Here is a 17425-nt window from a genome sequence, read left to right on the forward strand (position 1 = left end):
CAAAATTTTAACCGAATCGGTTCATCCGTTCGAGAGTTATCGTGCGCTCCAGCCAGCCAGACAGACAGACAAACGGACGGACATTGCTCAATCGACTTCAAATTGTTTGAAACACATTTCGTCCAAACATACTTGGGGTCTAAAACCATTATTTCGATGAGGCACATTTTGCCTGTATGAAAGTGTATATACCCTCGTTAGCATAAATGCTGAGGGTATAAAAAAAGGTACTAACCCGATTTAAGATAAAAACAAGTAAAAAAGTATCAGTCGGCTTTGCCGACAGAGATATACCATCAGACTATGTGAATTGAAACTGTCATCTACGGATAGATCGAATGTATTTAGTATCTTTTCAGAATTTTGTTGCCCTTTTTGGACATTTGAATTTGCCGACAAAAATGTGGATTAGGATTGAAGTTCAAATGTGTTGCAGGAACGGACCGAAATAATCCATTATGGAAATGGATCTTATTTTGGGAGCAATATCTTTTCGATAGATATCGCGATCGATCAAAGAGATTCGAGAACAGGTCCTAAACTGAATTTTTCCGAAATTTTGTGTGGGAGGTACCCGAAGGAGTGGATCGATTGAGTCCATATTGGTAGAAATTTCACGATGTGCAAAGTATGGATCAAATCGGTTACTTCCTTCAAGAGTTATCGTGCGCACAAATTTTCCGAACATTTTCGAACTTTTGTGGGGGAGGTACCGGAAGGAGTGGACCGATATAGCCCATCTTCGAACTTAAACTAAGTTTGGGCAAAATATTACGAAAGCCAAATTTTGGACCGAATCGGTTGATCCATTCGAAAGTTATCGTGCGCTCCAGCCAGACAGACAGACGGACGGACATTGCTACATCGACTCCAAATTGTCTGAAATGGATTTCGCCCAAACATACTTGGGGTCTAAAACAATTATTACGATGAGGCACATTTTGTCTGTATGAAAGTGTTTGCATGAATGCTGAGTGTATATCCAAGCCATTTTGAAAAAACACAAAAACAAGTAAAAAAGTATCAGTCGGCTTTGCCGACAAAGATATACCCTCAGCCTGTGTGGATTCGTCTATGATATATATGTATATAGATATTTTAGGGAATATTTTCGAACTTTTGTGGGTGAGGCACCGGAAGGAGTGGACCTATAAGCACCACCTTTGAATTTCATCTAATATTCGAAGAAATATTAAGATGTCCAAAGTGTGGACGAACGCAGTACTCGGTTCGACCTCTCCAGCCCCTACATGTGGCGCCATAGGGTTTCTTTACAACTTTAGGGCTGTTATCTCCAGAAGTATGGACTTGCCTCTGAAAAATTTTACTGTCGTAATTGAGGAAGCGATTTTGAACCAAATCGGTTGATCCATCGTTCGCTCCAGCCAGCCAGACAGACGAACGGACATAGCTAAATCAACTCCAAATTGTCTGAAACACATTACGTCCAAACATACTTGGGGTCTAAACCCATTATTTCGATGAGGCACATTTTGTCCGTATGAAAGTGTATATACCCTCGTTAGCATAAATGCTGAGGGTAAAATAACCAAAAATAAACAACTCGCACTATCTTAATCAAGGTAAATGAACATCATTTCTTCGGAGCTATAAAAAACTCCGGATTTGAAGTTGGTCGGAAGTTGAAACATCTGGTTTCCAGCTTCACCCCAAATACAATACGGATAAAAGTGAATAGACACACGCGCAAAATTTGAGTTTTTGGGTGAGAACGGGAAGGAAAAAGTTTAGAGGGCCTCTTTCCTCTCCGCTCTCTCCGAAATACTCAATTTTCTATACCGAAAACTTTGCGCGTTTGACTACTGACAAAGCTAAATTCTTCAACATCAGCTTTATCCAACTGAAGACAGCTACCCTGCCCATGACATTAAAATTATTCTAGGCGATTTTAATGCCAAAATTGGAAAGCAGAATATCTTTGGCCCAACAGTCAGATAATTCAGTCTACACAATGAAACATCAGACAATGGAATTAGCGTGAAAGACTACGCCGCGGCAAAAAACACGGTAAGTAGCAGCATCAGATTTAAGCATCTCAACATTTTTGGGCTGTCTTCAGACCAAAAAACAAGAACTAAAATTGATCACGTTATGATAGATGGAAAACATTCATCGAGTGTGTTGGATGTACAAAGACTCGGACCAACACCATGTTGCAGCAAAGGTACTAACCCGATTTAGAATAAAAGTACGAAGGGACACAACATTGAAGTCGGTAAGCTACAAACACAACTGATAGTCGCAGCATATTCCACTCAACTGGCACAGTTGCTTAAACAAAGCCCCCCTCGACCCGATAACATTGGGAGCAAAATAACCCGGTATGTCTGCTCCGGATTCTTTTGGTCCATGCCGGGACGGAGGAAAACCAATAACAAATAAATTTGTGTTCGGTTTGTCACATGCGCATCTTCACCAAAATCCAAGATTCGATGAGATACAATAGATGTCGGGAGTGGGTGCATTTAAGGGGTTGTTCTGGACTTGTCCATGCGCGCCTGGCTCTAATGACCCATACATGGAGTGTATGGGGTTAGCAGTCAGGTGTGGAACTGCCGAGCTAGAGTTCCTGAACGTATATATCCCGCCGATAAAGAGCTATACTCCATTGTATAAGCTCAACTTTAGCCCGCTTTTGGAGTGTTTGAAGCTATACTCCAGGTTATAGGCTCAACATTAGCCCGCTTTTGAAAGGTCATAACCGGTCTAAGGGAACTTTAATGTTCACCATGAGTTGTACAATTCGGTCATCGGAAACGACCAGATGGCTGTAGTGCTGGTTGAGCAGATTGATAGCTGTACGTTTTACACGGTCAATGAGGACACAACTACCAGAATTAGCGGAGAGTGTCATAGTTGGTCAGACATAACCATCGTGTCACCTGATCTGACAAACGACGTCACCTGGTAACCCGTCGTTTGTCTTGGATCCAACCATCTCCCCAATATTGTCTCCACCACCAGACCTCCCGATATCATCACCTTTGAACGCCGTACTTTCATCAATCATAGAAAATCTAATTGGCCGAGTTTCAGAGAGTTTACTAATCACTACTGCAGCCGCTCGCCATATACATACCTACTGGTCAAATACCCGAAGTGAGACCAAATATCCCTGAGGAAATAGTTCGAAAGTCGTAAAAACCCCTATGGCTCCATGGTGGAGGGCACGATAAAGCTGGAACAGATCGACCCATTTGGCCTTCGGTCCACACTTTCGCTACCTCCCTTAAAATGGTACGCGCAATATCCCTTGAGCAGAGCAAACAATTTAGTCCAAACTTTGTTTCCACTAATATGTTGTCCAAATTAAGTTCAACTTCTAAAATTTTTCATATCGGTTTTCTTTAGGGTACCTCTCCTACAAAAGGTCAAAATTTCTGATAAAGTGCAGTTTGAGGTCTGTAAGAAAATTGTTTGGAAATTTATATCGACGCTACTCGTTGTAGTGCTGTTTACAGCGATATTATGTTTTTCGTTGGTAAGTCCATGCTTCCTGACATAGTGGTCCAAAAGCTTTAAGTTGTGCGTTGACTGGTGGGCGCGATATATGTATGTACATGTGTATGTATACCGAAAAGAAATGACTCCCAAAATAAGATCCACTTCCAAAATGGACTATGTCGATCTTTTTCTTCCAATACCATCTCCGCAACCCTTTTGCGCTTTAGTCCACATTTTTGTCGGCAAGTTCAAATGTCAAAAACGGCCACAAAATTCTGAAAACCCTCTAAGTACATAATTTTTGTGGAAAAGGATTTTTGTTGTTGATCTGTTCGTGCTGAAGGTTTCAATGCACAAATGTCGGCAAAGCCGACTGATAGTTTTTTACTTGGGGTTTAAATAAAACAATATTACCTACATATGTAAGTCATTGGTTAACCTATAAAGTAATTTCTTGCTTAAAAATCTCCAGCACCAAAAATAGTATTACACGTAAACTTATATCAAAATATCAATGATGCTCTCCCACTCTCTGGCCTCTTGTTGTTTGTTTGTTTTAGGCATATTCAATTCTAAAGAAAATTTCGGGAATTTATTTTCTTTTGAACAAATCGTGACGTTCGATATGCATTTGTTTATTTAGTAGTAATTGTTGTTATTCTTATTAATGTTAAACGTGTGGGAGATCTCGCTGTTGTTTTGTTTTTTGCATTAAGTCTGCATTTGTTTGCACATGGCGTCACGCACATTCATGTATGGTGGTGGTCGCCACCATCATTATTGACGAAATGAAATGAGATTTGTCCGATATGAAAAACGCTAAATAATGTGTGCCAATTTTACTTTTTTATTGTTTATTTTCAATTCAATTTTTTATGACAATGAGTAGCAAAAAGAGTTTGATGTGATAGTCTGATAAAAGAAGTTACAGTGGTATTTAGGATGTGCGCGAAATAAGTGGTTATATTTTGGACCACTTTATTTTTATTTATATTCATTTAAATATTGATTATAATTACATAATAAACTTATAGTGTGGTTAAAAATAAACACTTGTTCGGCGCAACATGCCATCGTTAAAATAATGGGTTAGTAGGGGGTTTGTAAAGTGTACTTTTGCTGGGTATTATTCACTTTATATAATGAATCAGAGGATACACTTAAAAACCCCATTAAGGGAAACTATATTATAACACGTTGGAAATTATAGACACCAAAGAAGGGCGCTAATTGGCTTTAATATGACGAGTTCAGGACTATCCGTTGTCCCTTTTTAGAAGATACTGACCAATCACTGCTCGTTAAAGAGTTAACAAGTTCCGTCTAGCACGTTGACCCACCTACGTAGTCCGAAATGATACTTTTTACACATTTTTGGTATATGTATTTTACTCAGAAAACATCAAATTTCGTCCGTTAGTCGGAGTACCTCTCCCATCTATCTCAAAAGGAGAACGTCAGTTGCTTTGGGTAGTTTTTGTTCAAATGCTCAATTCTTATTGACTGTACCTTTTGAACTGCGCAGTCAAACATACTCATCATACTTCAGATACATAAGCAGATATGTTCCGAAACCTGGAACCAAAACCACTGATACAAAAAATAGAGAATAATCAGTATATTGTCGAGTGGTGGACTAAAATTTGGTGGGGTAGGTATAATACACAATGGAACTCATTTTTCACTGACATACCTAATCTACACAGAATAAAATTATGACATATAGTGTGTTAGCCCTTTCGATAGCTATCGTGCCAATTCACGGTTTTAGTTGGTCACCTGTGAGGGGGGTACCCGAAGGTGTTGTGCGATATAGACCTTCATGGAGCTTGATGTATGTTTGGAAGAAATTTTACGATATGTAAATTTTGCTCAAATCAGATACTTAATAGGCATGTATGGACTTGTCCCCAAAAAATAACCGTTCCAATAGGGAGGAGGACAACCAGCTGCAAACCGAAATTGAGATGTGGTCTTATAGATTTTTAGAGAACAAATTTTAACTTTTGTGGATAAGGTACAGAAAAGAGTGGACTGATATGACCCATCTTCGAACTTGATTTAACAAAATATTACGAGAACCAAATTTTGGATCAAATCGATTGATCCCTTCGAAAGCTATCGTTTACATCAACCAGTCAGGCAGACGGACAAACAGGGCTAAATCGACTCCAAATTTCCAGGCAGTATAAAATAAGGGCCAATGAGACACATTTTTATCGTAGCCTAAATGCTGAGAGTATAAAAATATCTTACTTACTTAGCTGGCCCATCACAGAACATTTGTTCGATAGACCGAACTAAGAAAAGATCTCCAATTCTCTCTGTTTTTCGCTACGCTTTCTGGAATACCGCGCCTTTTCATTTCTTCGTCCACTTGTATGCTCCATCGAATTTTACGCCTGCCGATTTTGCGTGCACCGCCATGTGGCATGTATTCATACGCCTTTTTAGCGGGTTCATCATCGCTCATTCTTATGATATGGCCTAGCCAACGCAATCGTTGCATCTCGATACGTTTAACTATATTCATGTCTTTGTATAGCTGATATAGCTTGTGGTTCATACGACGTCGATATTCACCATCAACGCAAATCGGCCCGTAGATCTTTCGAAGAATTTTCCTCTCAAACACACCAAGCACTGCCTTATCTGCTTGCGCAAGTACCCATGCTTCGGAGCCATACATTAGCACGGGTAGTATCAGCGTTTTGTATAGTGATATTTTTGTTTGACGAGATGTGACTTTGTTTTCCAATTGCTTACTTAAACCATAGTAGCATCTGTTGGCCAATACAATTCTTCTTCTTATTTCACAACTAATGTTGTTTGTTGTGTTTATGGCAGTGCCGAGGTAGACGAAGTCTTTAACTACCTCAAAATTATAGGTACCAACTTCCACAGTTGGTCCGAGCTCTATGGACGCTTTGCGCGTCGACACCATCAATTTGGTCTTTTTGCCGTTTACCGCCAGACCCACTTTCGCAGATTCTGCTTCGACCTTCCTAAAGGTATCAGTTACTTCCTTTACTGATAGTCCCATGAGGTCTATGTCATCAGCATAAGCAAGTAACATGTGGCTATTGGTGTAAATTGTGCCATTTCTTTTGAAATTTGCATCTCGTATTACCTTTTCCAGCAAAATGTTGAATAGGTCACACGAAAGGCTGTCTCCTTGTCTGAAACCTCTTTTGGTACTGAACTGTTCGGAGAGGTTCTTTCCAATTTTAACTGATGACCTAGTGTGAGTTAAAGCCATCTTACAAAGCCGGATGAGCTTTGCGGGGATACCAAATTCAGACATTGCATGGAATACCTTTGATCGGAAGGGACTGTCGAATGCTGCTTTACAATCGACAAAAAGGTGATATGTGTCGATCTGCATCTCTTGGGTCTTCTCCAGGATTTGCCACAGGGTAAATATCTGGTCAATGGTGGACTTGCCAGGTCTAAAGCCACACTGTCGTTCGCACAATATCCCTGACACTATCTTATAGGCAATAGGCAGAAGACTTATGCCCCTATAGTTGGAGCATACAGTCTTATCTCCTTTCTTGTGGACGGGACACAGGACGCTAAGGTTCCAATTGTCGGGTACGCGTTCTTCCTGCCAGATGGTGCTAACTAGCTGATGCATACACCTTATCAGCACGTCGACTCCGGTTTTAAACAGCTAGGCTGGAAAGCCATCGGCTACTGCTGCGTTATTATTCTTCAGCCGGTTGATTGCTGTTTTTACCTCATCTTGGGCGGGCTGTATACATTCTATACCATCTTCTGGGAATCATCGTTTTCGCTACTATTGAATACCAGCAGATTGGAGAAATGTTCCTACCATATCCTGAGCACGCTATATGTATCTGTTACCAGATTACCTTGCTGGTCTCTACAGGAGGATGTGCCTGTACCAAAGCCATCTGTTTGATGTTTCACTCTTTGGTAGAATTTTCGGACTTCATTCTGGCTCCTGTACATCTCGATTTTTTCACACTCCCGCTTTTCCATTTCTCTCTTTTTCTTGCGGAAAAGACGTTTCTCTTCTCTCCTTTTCTCCCGATATCTCTCTCGTGCGCTACGCGTTGCTACTGATTGTAAAGTAGCTCTATATGCCGCATTTTTCTCTTCGTTAGCAGCACGACACTCCTGGTCATACCATGAATTCCTTTGTGGAGGTCTCTGGTATCCAAGTATGGATTTTGCGGCTGTTTGCATGGAGTGGACAATATTTTGCCATTGTGTTGTTATGTTATCGGGACAAGGAGTGCTCTCATGAAGCAATTGGGCTAGTTGAGTGGAATATGCTGTGGCTATCTATTGTGTTTGCAGCCTATTGATGTCCAACTTCCGCGTTGTGTCTGTTCGTGATTTATTTGCAACGTTTGGTCCGAATCAATGCTTGCGCCTCGGAACGATCGTACATCCAACACGCTCGATGAATGTCTTCCATCTATCACAACATGATCAATTTAATTACATGTTCGTTGATCTGGAGACAGCCAGGTGCCCTTATGAATATCGAGATGATTAAATCTGGTACTGCTAAAAACCATGTTTTTTGCAGCTGCAAAGTCTATCAGCCTCATACCATTGTCAGATGTTTCACTGTGGAAAGTGAAATTTCCGACTGTTGGGCCAAAGATAGTCTCCTTTCCAATTTTGGCATTAAAATCGCCTAGAATAATTTTAATATCATGGGCAGGGCAACGGTCATATGTTTCTTCTAAGCGCTCGTAGATTTGTATATCTTTAGTCTGTTCGTCCTTGACTTCAGTGGGAGCATGAGCGCAAATAAAGCCGATGTTGAAGAATTTAACTTTTATTCGAATTGCAGCTAGTCTTTCATTCACTGGGGTGAAACTGGATACGAGATGTTTTAATCTCCGACTAACTACAAATCCGCAACCAAACTTATGCTTTACGTCATGGCAGCTATAATACAGTGCGTCACCTTTAGGTGTTGTTGTAGCGCCTTTCTCAATCCATCGTATTTCCTGTATGGCAGTAAAATCGGCCTTGTACTTTTCAAGTACGTCTGCCAATGCGAAGACTGCACCTTCTCTATAAAGAGTGCGAACATTCCAGGTGCAGATTCGCAGATCATGGTCCTTAAAACTTTTACGGGGTTCGTCAACTTTAGAGGGGTTCGTTTTTCTTTTCGTTCGTTTTTTCATGGTAGGTTGTTTTTCTAGGGGAGGGTTACTAACCCGATGCCCAAACCCAAGTTTTTAACGTTCTTATGGGTGAACGCGCGGCACATGTTAGCTCACTACTTTTAACGGGTGTTAAAGGCAGTTCCCCAGGTGACACCACGGGGAGGTCAGTGTCCACTTGAGATGAAGGAGGGACCAAGATAAATCCTGGGCTTTGCCATGTTAAAACCGGTCAGGACCGTTCCTTGGTATCTTCCATCCCCATTCCATCCATTCTGCCAATTACAGATATTTTTTAGAGTTTCTGGGTAATTATGTCAGAAAGCATGGACTTGCCCACGAAACAAATTATGCCGTTGTAATGGGAATTACAAGGACTACCCTTAACAACAGCACTAAAACGAGATTTTTGAACATGATTTAAGTTTAAGAGGAATATTACGGTGCTCCTTTCGATAGTTATCGTGCTACTAGCCGATTTCAGTGAGTCACCGTAGAATTTCTTATGAGGAAGCAAGATCTTCCCTGCGGGACTGCAGTCAAAAAATAATTAGATATAATATAGTCAAAAATAGTTGGTTTATAAATAGTTAAAAGTAATGCAGAGATGGATAATTGTCCACTGCCTAGCTCATCCCCATGTTAAAATAATTAGTTGGCGTAATGGAAAATAATCGATAAATAACCAGTTGTGGTTATTTTTAAACTAGTTATAAATTACTTTTAAACCAATTTATTTCCCCCCACAGTTAAGTCGTTGTAGTCAGATTCACAAGAAATGTCTTCGGTAAAAATTTCAATACGATTTTCGAACAGATCTTTTACTAAGACATTTCCTTAAAGTGCACTTCTGCATTCAATGGGGCTATATGAAGACGTGGAGCTATACTGAATAATTTCTGGGGAAAAGTTTTATACACCCAAGAAAGACTAAGGTCTTCTTGTTTGTTGTCTTGTTGTTTATAAAAAATTACGTTGTATCAATGAAATTTGTCATTGATTTTGAACCAACGTAAGACTTCATTGTATTAATGAAGAAGTTTCATTGAGTTTCACAAAATAACTTTCATTATTGTTTCATAGTATAACTGTGAAAGTTTCATAGAAATAGTAGAATTGTAACTTCTATCTACTTTATTGAATTAATAAAGAAGTATCATTGCATAATTGAAGAAATTTCTGTGGAATAATGAAGATGTTCTTTTTTTTTTTTGAAATTTTGCCTTTTTAGGGCGAAGATCATTTTTAATGATTATTGTTATTTAATGAAACTTTTCATTTATTCAGTGAAACTCTACGTTGGTTCAAAATCAATGAAACATTTTTCTTTCAGTGTAGTATCGAAACATAATAAGTAGATGTAATAACATTTGTCCTACATTCTTTAACTTTTTACATAACAATAACTTACCTCAATTCAACTCCAATTGACGTTTATTTTGATTCACTGTACTGACGCCTTCAGCATTCATTACAGGCTTAGAGTTTTTGCCTTTCTCGTATATCTCACTTTAAACAGGTACAAAAAAAAAATAGTCACTATCACCAACCGATATTACGGATCTTTTCAAATGGTAGGTATTTAGCCAAAAACAATTTGTATGCGAATTAATTTTATTTTTTTTCGATTTTATCAAAATTCTTTGGAAAATGTCAAACTAAACGAAAGATAAAGAAACCGTAAGGATTTATTAGGGAATTTCAAAAATGGCAAACATGAATTTATAATTTTTTCTGTGTCAACGCCGCAGTATGTAAGTATGTGTGTGTGTAAAAAAACTTAAATTTATTCCATAAAAATAAACTCGAAAAGAACAAAAACAAGGTAAACTATTTAATAGAACACATAAGCCGCCTCAATGCAAAAAAAAAACACCACAATTTGTAGTTATTTTTTTTTTTCTTTATGTTAATTTGTTTTCTTGAGCTAAGAAGCCCCACCGATGATCACCAACACTCGAATCGATTCCTTTGAACGAAAGCGCAAAATATGCTTGAACACACGCCTGCGCATTCAATAGCAAAAAATGAGTAAAAAAGAAAACAAGTCGACTTTTCTTGTATGAAAGTGCGAGCAAACATTTAACGATCGATGTACAACAAAGTGCGTTTATTAGCAAAAAATGAAAACACAACAAAACTAGCAGCAGCAGCGACACAAGCACTAGCCGGCCAGTAGTCAGCCACAACGTCCCATCCACAGCAAAACGAATGTTATAAACAAAATAGCAAATGATTGGAATACTAATTGACAGAACGCTTGCAGAAAAAAAACGCCAACTAATATGTCGACTAGTACAACGTGTTGGGGTGGTAGATGAGGGATTGAAATGTTTCTGATGTTAATCGTCATTATCGTTTTTTTTTTTTTTTTTTTTTTTTTGTATTATAAGCTTGTAATTCTCGCATATTTTTATTGCTTCTTATTATAGACTGATATTTTTTACATATTTACATGTGCCATTACTTACATATGTACATAAGTAAATATGTATTATTGTGGTATTCCAAGGCATGTGCAACATGACCAGTAGCAAAAAATAGCTCAGAGATGAAGAATAACAGACTTTATTGTTCAAACAAAGAAGAATTTTCCAGTCAAAGTTGGATAACAGTCTAGACCCAGTAATTGGAACCACCACTGATTATCATTTTAACTTTTCAAAATTTTTACAGTATGGAATTGAAATCAAATTGCTTAATGTAAGGATCTTCAGTGAAACGAAGGTCCTTCTTGTACATCAGCATAATAGTGGGCTTTTGTTGCAGAAGGTTCTTAGATGTTACCGCGGAAGTCACTGGGTGGAGTGCAGCTTCAGCTCTCGCCCGAGGAAAAATATCTTGGTACAACGAACGAACGAACAATACTTGGAACGGGCGAAGAGAGCATTAATTGCACTTTTTTCATGCAAGAATTCTATTGGGAAAAGTTGGGGCCTAAATTATACATTATACATACGATTATACACTGGCTGTATAACACCGTGGTGAGGCCCATTTTATCCTATGGATCTCTTGTTTGGTGGCACTCACTGTGCCGAAAGTCGACATCTAGCAAAAAAGACAAGGTGCAAAGTGCTGCCTAGATTCTTATAACTGGAGCTACCAGGAGCACACCACAAGCTGCTCTGAACGCAATGTTGAACTTAAGTCGTCTGGGCCTCAGCATTAAGTGTCAGGCAACTCGTAGTACCCTAAGGCTGCGTGAACAGAATCTCTGGCGCGATTGTGCCTGTGGGCATGGATGTATCCTGATAGAATCAGGTATCACTGTGAACCAATGTGGTAAACTAAGCAACTATATATCACCAGTCCTGAGATTTGACGATATAGATGTCGATATGCCTAGTAGAGACGACTAAAACCGCAGTAACCCCCCTCTGGACGGTCTGGCTTTTTATGCAGACGGTTCCAAGATGGAAGAATATACTGAAGCTGGCGTCTACTGTGAAAGGCTAGAGTACACTTACTGGTTAGATAGCAACTGTAGTGTCTTTCACGCTGAAATCTTCACGCTTTGGAAGGCAGCAGAATTGATAAAAAGTCTGGATGCAGAAATCTTTGAACCGGTGACTATCTTTGTGGATAGTCAAGCGGCTCTTAAAGCCATCAAATCCTGTAGCATCAAGTCTGATGTAGTCCTTAAGTATAGAACAGCCTTGGGAGCGCTAACTAACAGCTATCGACTATGCTGGGTACCAGGACACTGCGACTATATGGGTAATGAACAAGTAAGAAAGGCGTTAAGTTCGGCCGGGCCGAACTTTTTATACCCTCCACCACAAATTTCAGACATTTCGGTGGATTAATGTGACCACAACCTTCAAAAAACCGAAATTCCGAAGGTACCGTTCTATGGGGGCTATATGATAGCGTGGACCTATACCTAGAAATTTCTGGGGGAAAGTTTTATAAGCCTAAAGAAGACTTAATACCAAATTTCAGCCATCTCGGTGTGATAATGAGGCTAAAACCTTCAAAATATCGAAAATCGGGAGATATCGTATTATGGGGGCTATATCAACACGTGGACCTATATAAACATTTTATGGTAGAAATGTTTCTTAGACTCTGGAAACACAAATACAAAGTTACAACCGATTCTTTGGTCAAATGGGTCTGATACATTCAAAATATATTAAAATGACGCGTACATTATAAGGGGCCTTATGTGGGGGCTATACCAAAACGTGGACCTATATAACCCAACTTTGGTAGGCATGTTTTCTGGCCTCTGAAGACACAAAGTACCAAATTACAACCAATTCTGTGGTCAAATGGGTCTAATACGTTCAAAATATATTAAAATGACGCGTACTTTATTTGGTGCCTTATGTGGGGGCTACACCAAAACGTGGACCTATATAACCCAACTTTGGTAGGAATGTTTTCTGGCCTATGAAGACACAAAGTACCAAATTACAACCGATTCTTTGGTCAAATGTGTCTGATACATTCAAAATATATTAAAATGGCGCGTACTTTATATGGTGCCTTATATGGGGCTATACCAAAACGTGGACCTATATAACCCAACTTTGGTAGGAATGCTTTTTGGCCTCTGGAGACACAAAGTACCAAATTACAACCAATTCGGTGGTAAAATAGGACAAATGTCTTAAAAATTCCTTAAAACGACGACGCGTCACGCGTCATTTTGTATGGGGGCTATACGAAATCGTGGACCTACATAGCCCGCTTTCAATACCAAAAGTCCTACGTACATATAATATATTTTCCCAAAATTTCATCAACCTACGTCAATCCGTTCGGACGCTAGTGTGATTTCCACAGACGGACAGACGGACGGACATGGCTATATCGATGTAGAATTGCACGCTGATCAAGAATATATATACTTTGTGGGGTCTACAATGATTATTTCGAGTAGTTACAAACGTAGTGACAAACTTAATATACCCCCATCCTGTGGTGGAGGGTATACAAAAATGTACAACTGACTATCTCTGCATTACTTTTCAACTAGTTATCAACCAGTTTGAAAATAGTCAGTTACAAAGCAATTATTCTACAACTAAAAGTCATCTAGAGATCATCCAGTTGAAAACGTTGAATGTTGAATAGTGTGTTTCCGACGCAAATAATTCTCATATACTCTTTCGTAATTATTTCGCAATAAACAATTATACAAGCTAGTTTTTATAGACTCGACATACCAAAGGTGGAACAACAAGGAATCATACTGGAAACAACTGGTGTCAAAATAAAAAGTCAAAGATAAAATAAAAAGAAATCAAAAATAAATAAAATATAATAAAAAATGTTTTTTTCACTCTCTTCAAGACAAAAACAACATTTTAAACTGACTATAAAAAGTCAAAAAATAGTTAGATATAAATTAGTTAAAAATAGTTGGTTTATAACTAGTTAAAAATAATGCAGAGATGGACAATTGTCCACTGCCTAGCTCATGCCCATGTTAAAATAGTTAGTTGGCGTAATGGGAAATAACACTGTGCAACATTTTTAAGGTAATCTCGTGGGCTATATCTTGGAAACCTATGTGAATCTTCATCTGACCTCTGAAGCATATTTGTAGACAAGGGCAAGAATAAACTATTTGGAGAAATAATGGACTCGAAAAACTACATTTATTGCCTCAAATTTCATAAAATATCGAAAATGTCCATAACAACTCTTCAGAACGTGCCATTGTTGTAAAATGCCTCTATCACGTTGTTTTCAGTATATTTTTCAACGACGATTTAATAAATATGCATGTCAATAATGTGGTGAAATCCGAAATGCGAGAATAAACTGTCGATGTAAACTGTGTTTGAAATACGTGTTGTAAAAGATATGATGCAAAATACAGCTTAAACAATATGAAGTAGGCATTTTAGAGTTTCAGAATGTTCTGAAGAATTGTTGAGAACATTATTTGCAATAGTTTAGCTGATACTGACCAGAATTTCAGCAATAATGTTAAATTTTCTATATTTGATCGATTTTGATGTCCTAGATGGAGTTTTTCTTATATGGTCTGTTCAAAAGGTAAGTTCTACTAGTTTAGGGCTACAATATTGTCAAAGACAACAAGGCCAAATTCTCAATCGTTTCCTATATAAAGGCCCGATAAATGTAAATAACTGTAGTTTTAGCCCGGTTTAGATGGGACCATAAAATCCGAACTGGACCTAACAGGACAAAACCCTACTAGGGCTTTTGTAGTCTCAATATGTACTTTCAAAAAATGCATACTAGAAGTTGTTTGCATTTTCAGTGTTGCAAAGTAATCGAAAAATAACCACTTGTGGTTATTTTTAACCTAGTTATAAACTATAAACTACCCAGCAAAATTTGAAGGAAGGGGTGCTATGCGATGACGTGATTTCATGGCATATTTTGCATTGGTTCAAAGCAAGTCGTGAAAGATCCGATCTTTTCATTAGCATTTAAACCCATGCAAAGGAAGTCGTGAAAGATCCGATCTTTTCATCAACATTTGAATCATTTGTACAGATCACTACAAACAAATAAGTCGATTTGTACATCCCTATAAGTAGCGACATTAAAACAAAAGAGTATACATTTCCAAAATTTTTGTTATAAAATTACAAAATTACAATTTAAATGTAGGTTCACGAACTAGAAATTCTTAAAGGAGTGCTGTTGGAGCCCATGTCGAAATCTGAACTGGTGATGAGAAGATAATAGAAAAGCTTTTGTAAGATGAAACAAAATCAGTGGCTGAGAGTGGACGAAGTAAACTCTGTTGCGGTGCAGCGGCGGTGATTATATTGAAATTTTGGGTGTAAACTTTATGCCAGCGACGACCACAGAAATACAACCAAAGCGAAGACATGTATGAACGTATGAGTGAAAAAAGCAACAACCACATTATGTTTTTGTTTGTTTTCATTCATTTACACTTTACGTGAGAGAGAGAAGCAAATGCAAAAACAACTCAGTGGGCGCCCTCACTATACGTTCTAAGCCAGAGCTGAGCAAAATCGAGAGAGAGGCAAATTTAAGGGAGAATTAATATTTATTTTTTCTTGATGTTTCATTACTTATTTCAACATTTTTAAACATTAATGTTGTCTAAAATCCTCCACAATGCAAATTATTAAAAAATATAAATAAAAAATTGCATAAACTTTTAATTGTTTATGTTTCACAAAAAACTAAGAGTACGTTTTCACAATTTGCCTATGTGCTAGCACACAGGCGAGCTCACCCCTGATCTAAGCAAAGAAGCTCGTCCCTGCTTTATGCTGATAAATTAGTTCTAGTTATTTCATGAATTAGTTTAAATTAATAAAGAGTTTGGTTTGTCATGAAAATCATATTTCAATACAGAATTTTCCATTTTCCAAACAAGACATGAAAATGTCATGCCAAAGGGTTGGTGAAAATGACATGTCAAAGCATTGGTCAAAATGGCATGCTTACACGCAAAAAAAAATCGGCCTCTCTAACATATGTCCCAAACATATTTTGCAGCAAACATATATATGTTTGCAACAGTCCCAAACATAATATATGTTTGGGTCTGCAAACAAATATATGTTTGGGTGGAAACAAATATATGTTTGGGTGCAAACATATATATGTTTGGGTGCAAAGATATTTATGTTTGGGTGCAAAGATATATATGTTTGGGTGCAAACAAAGATATGTTTGGGTGGAAACAATTTTATGTTTGGGTGCAAACATTTTATATGTTTTGGTGAAAATACCAACCCAAAAGACACACAAAAAACAAACACATGCACCAGTGGGTGCTTACTGAGAGCAAGGGAGCGTAAAATTCAATGTAAAACACTTTAAAATGTGTGCTCACATGCTCTCAGTAAGAACTCACTGGCTACCTCTATAGTATACACACAAATGTTGTGGTTTTTTATTGAAAGGTAAAAGAACAACAAACACATAGGTACATACAAAATTCCAAAGAAACACATAACACACTTTAATAAAAGAAAAACTGATTGAAATAATTTGTAAATAGTCACACTTTTAAAAAGGAAAAATATATAGAAATGTAGTTAGACGCTTCTCCTTAGTTGTGAAATAAAACAAATTGTCCTCATAGTTGAAATCATCAGCGGGGAATCGGCATCTAGAATCAAATGATTATGTAATGTAATAAATAAATATGGATATGCCATATTTCAAATATACATAAGTATGAATGTAATTACCAATATTAAATGCGATTTCTTCCGTGTCCAATAAAATAATTCCATTCAACTTTCCGATTCAATTATAAAATGTATTGGGAATTTAATTTACTAAAAAGCACAATTTCTTTAAGAAAACACAAAACACTGATTTATTCACTCACTTTACCGTCTTGACTCTACAAAGGCATCTAAAACACTGAAGAAAGAAAAAAATATAATTCATATCATTTCTTCTTTTCTTCGTCGCCTGCTAACAAGAAACACACGAGTTTGACGCATACATGCCACCAAAGCCCCCTTCTTCGCTTCTACGTCTTCTATTATACAATACACACAACTCTTCATTATAAAACAGCATTCCACAGCCGCGAGAGCACTGTTATTACTCTCGTTGACAAACATCCTCTCTCCACCCAAGAAAAAAATGTTCTAACATAAAAAATATGTTTTACCCAAACATATCAAATTGAGATATGTTACAAAATGTTGCAAACATATATTTGTTTGGACCCAAACATATTATGTTTGGATCCAAACATATATTTGTTTGCAACCGGTCCCAAACATATATTTGTTTGGATCCAAACATATTTCTAACATAAATTGTTCTGCGTGTACCTCCTTGTATCTTTAGTGAAACGAAGATCCTTCTTGTACATC

At 37.8% G+C, this 17425-nt stretch overlaps 1 protein-coding gene across 2 annotated transcripts in view; it reads right to left on the reverse strand.

Moving 5' to 3' along the window:
• Positions 1-17425, reverse strand: part of stumps (DBB domain-containing protein stumps) — a 264285-nt gene that overhangs the window by 239304 nt on the left and 7556 nt on the right. For both annotated transcript variants that reach the window (XM_073961101.1, XM_073961102.1), the window contains exon 2: positions 10027-10273. The gene's annotated coding sequence lies outside the window, so the exon portion shown is untranslated. The remainder of the gene's footprint in view (positions 1-10026; positions 10274-17425) is intronic.

The sequence above is a fragment of the Musca autumnalis genome, unplaced genomic scaffold (assembly GCF_047663935.1).
Source record: "Musca autumnalis isolate F117 unplaced genomic scaffold, ASM4766393v1 scaffold_1, whole genome shotgun sequence".
Classification (NCBI taxonomy): domain Eukaryota; kingdom Metazoa; phylum Arthropoda; class Insecta; order Diptera; family Muscidae; genus Musca; species Musca autumnalis.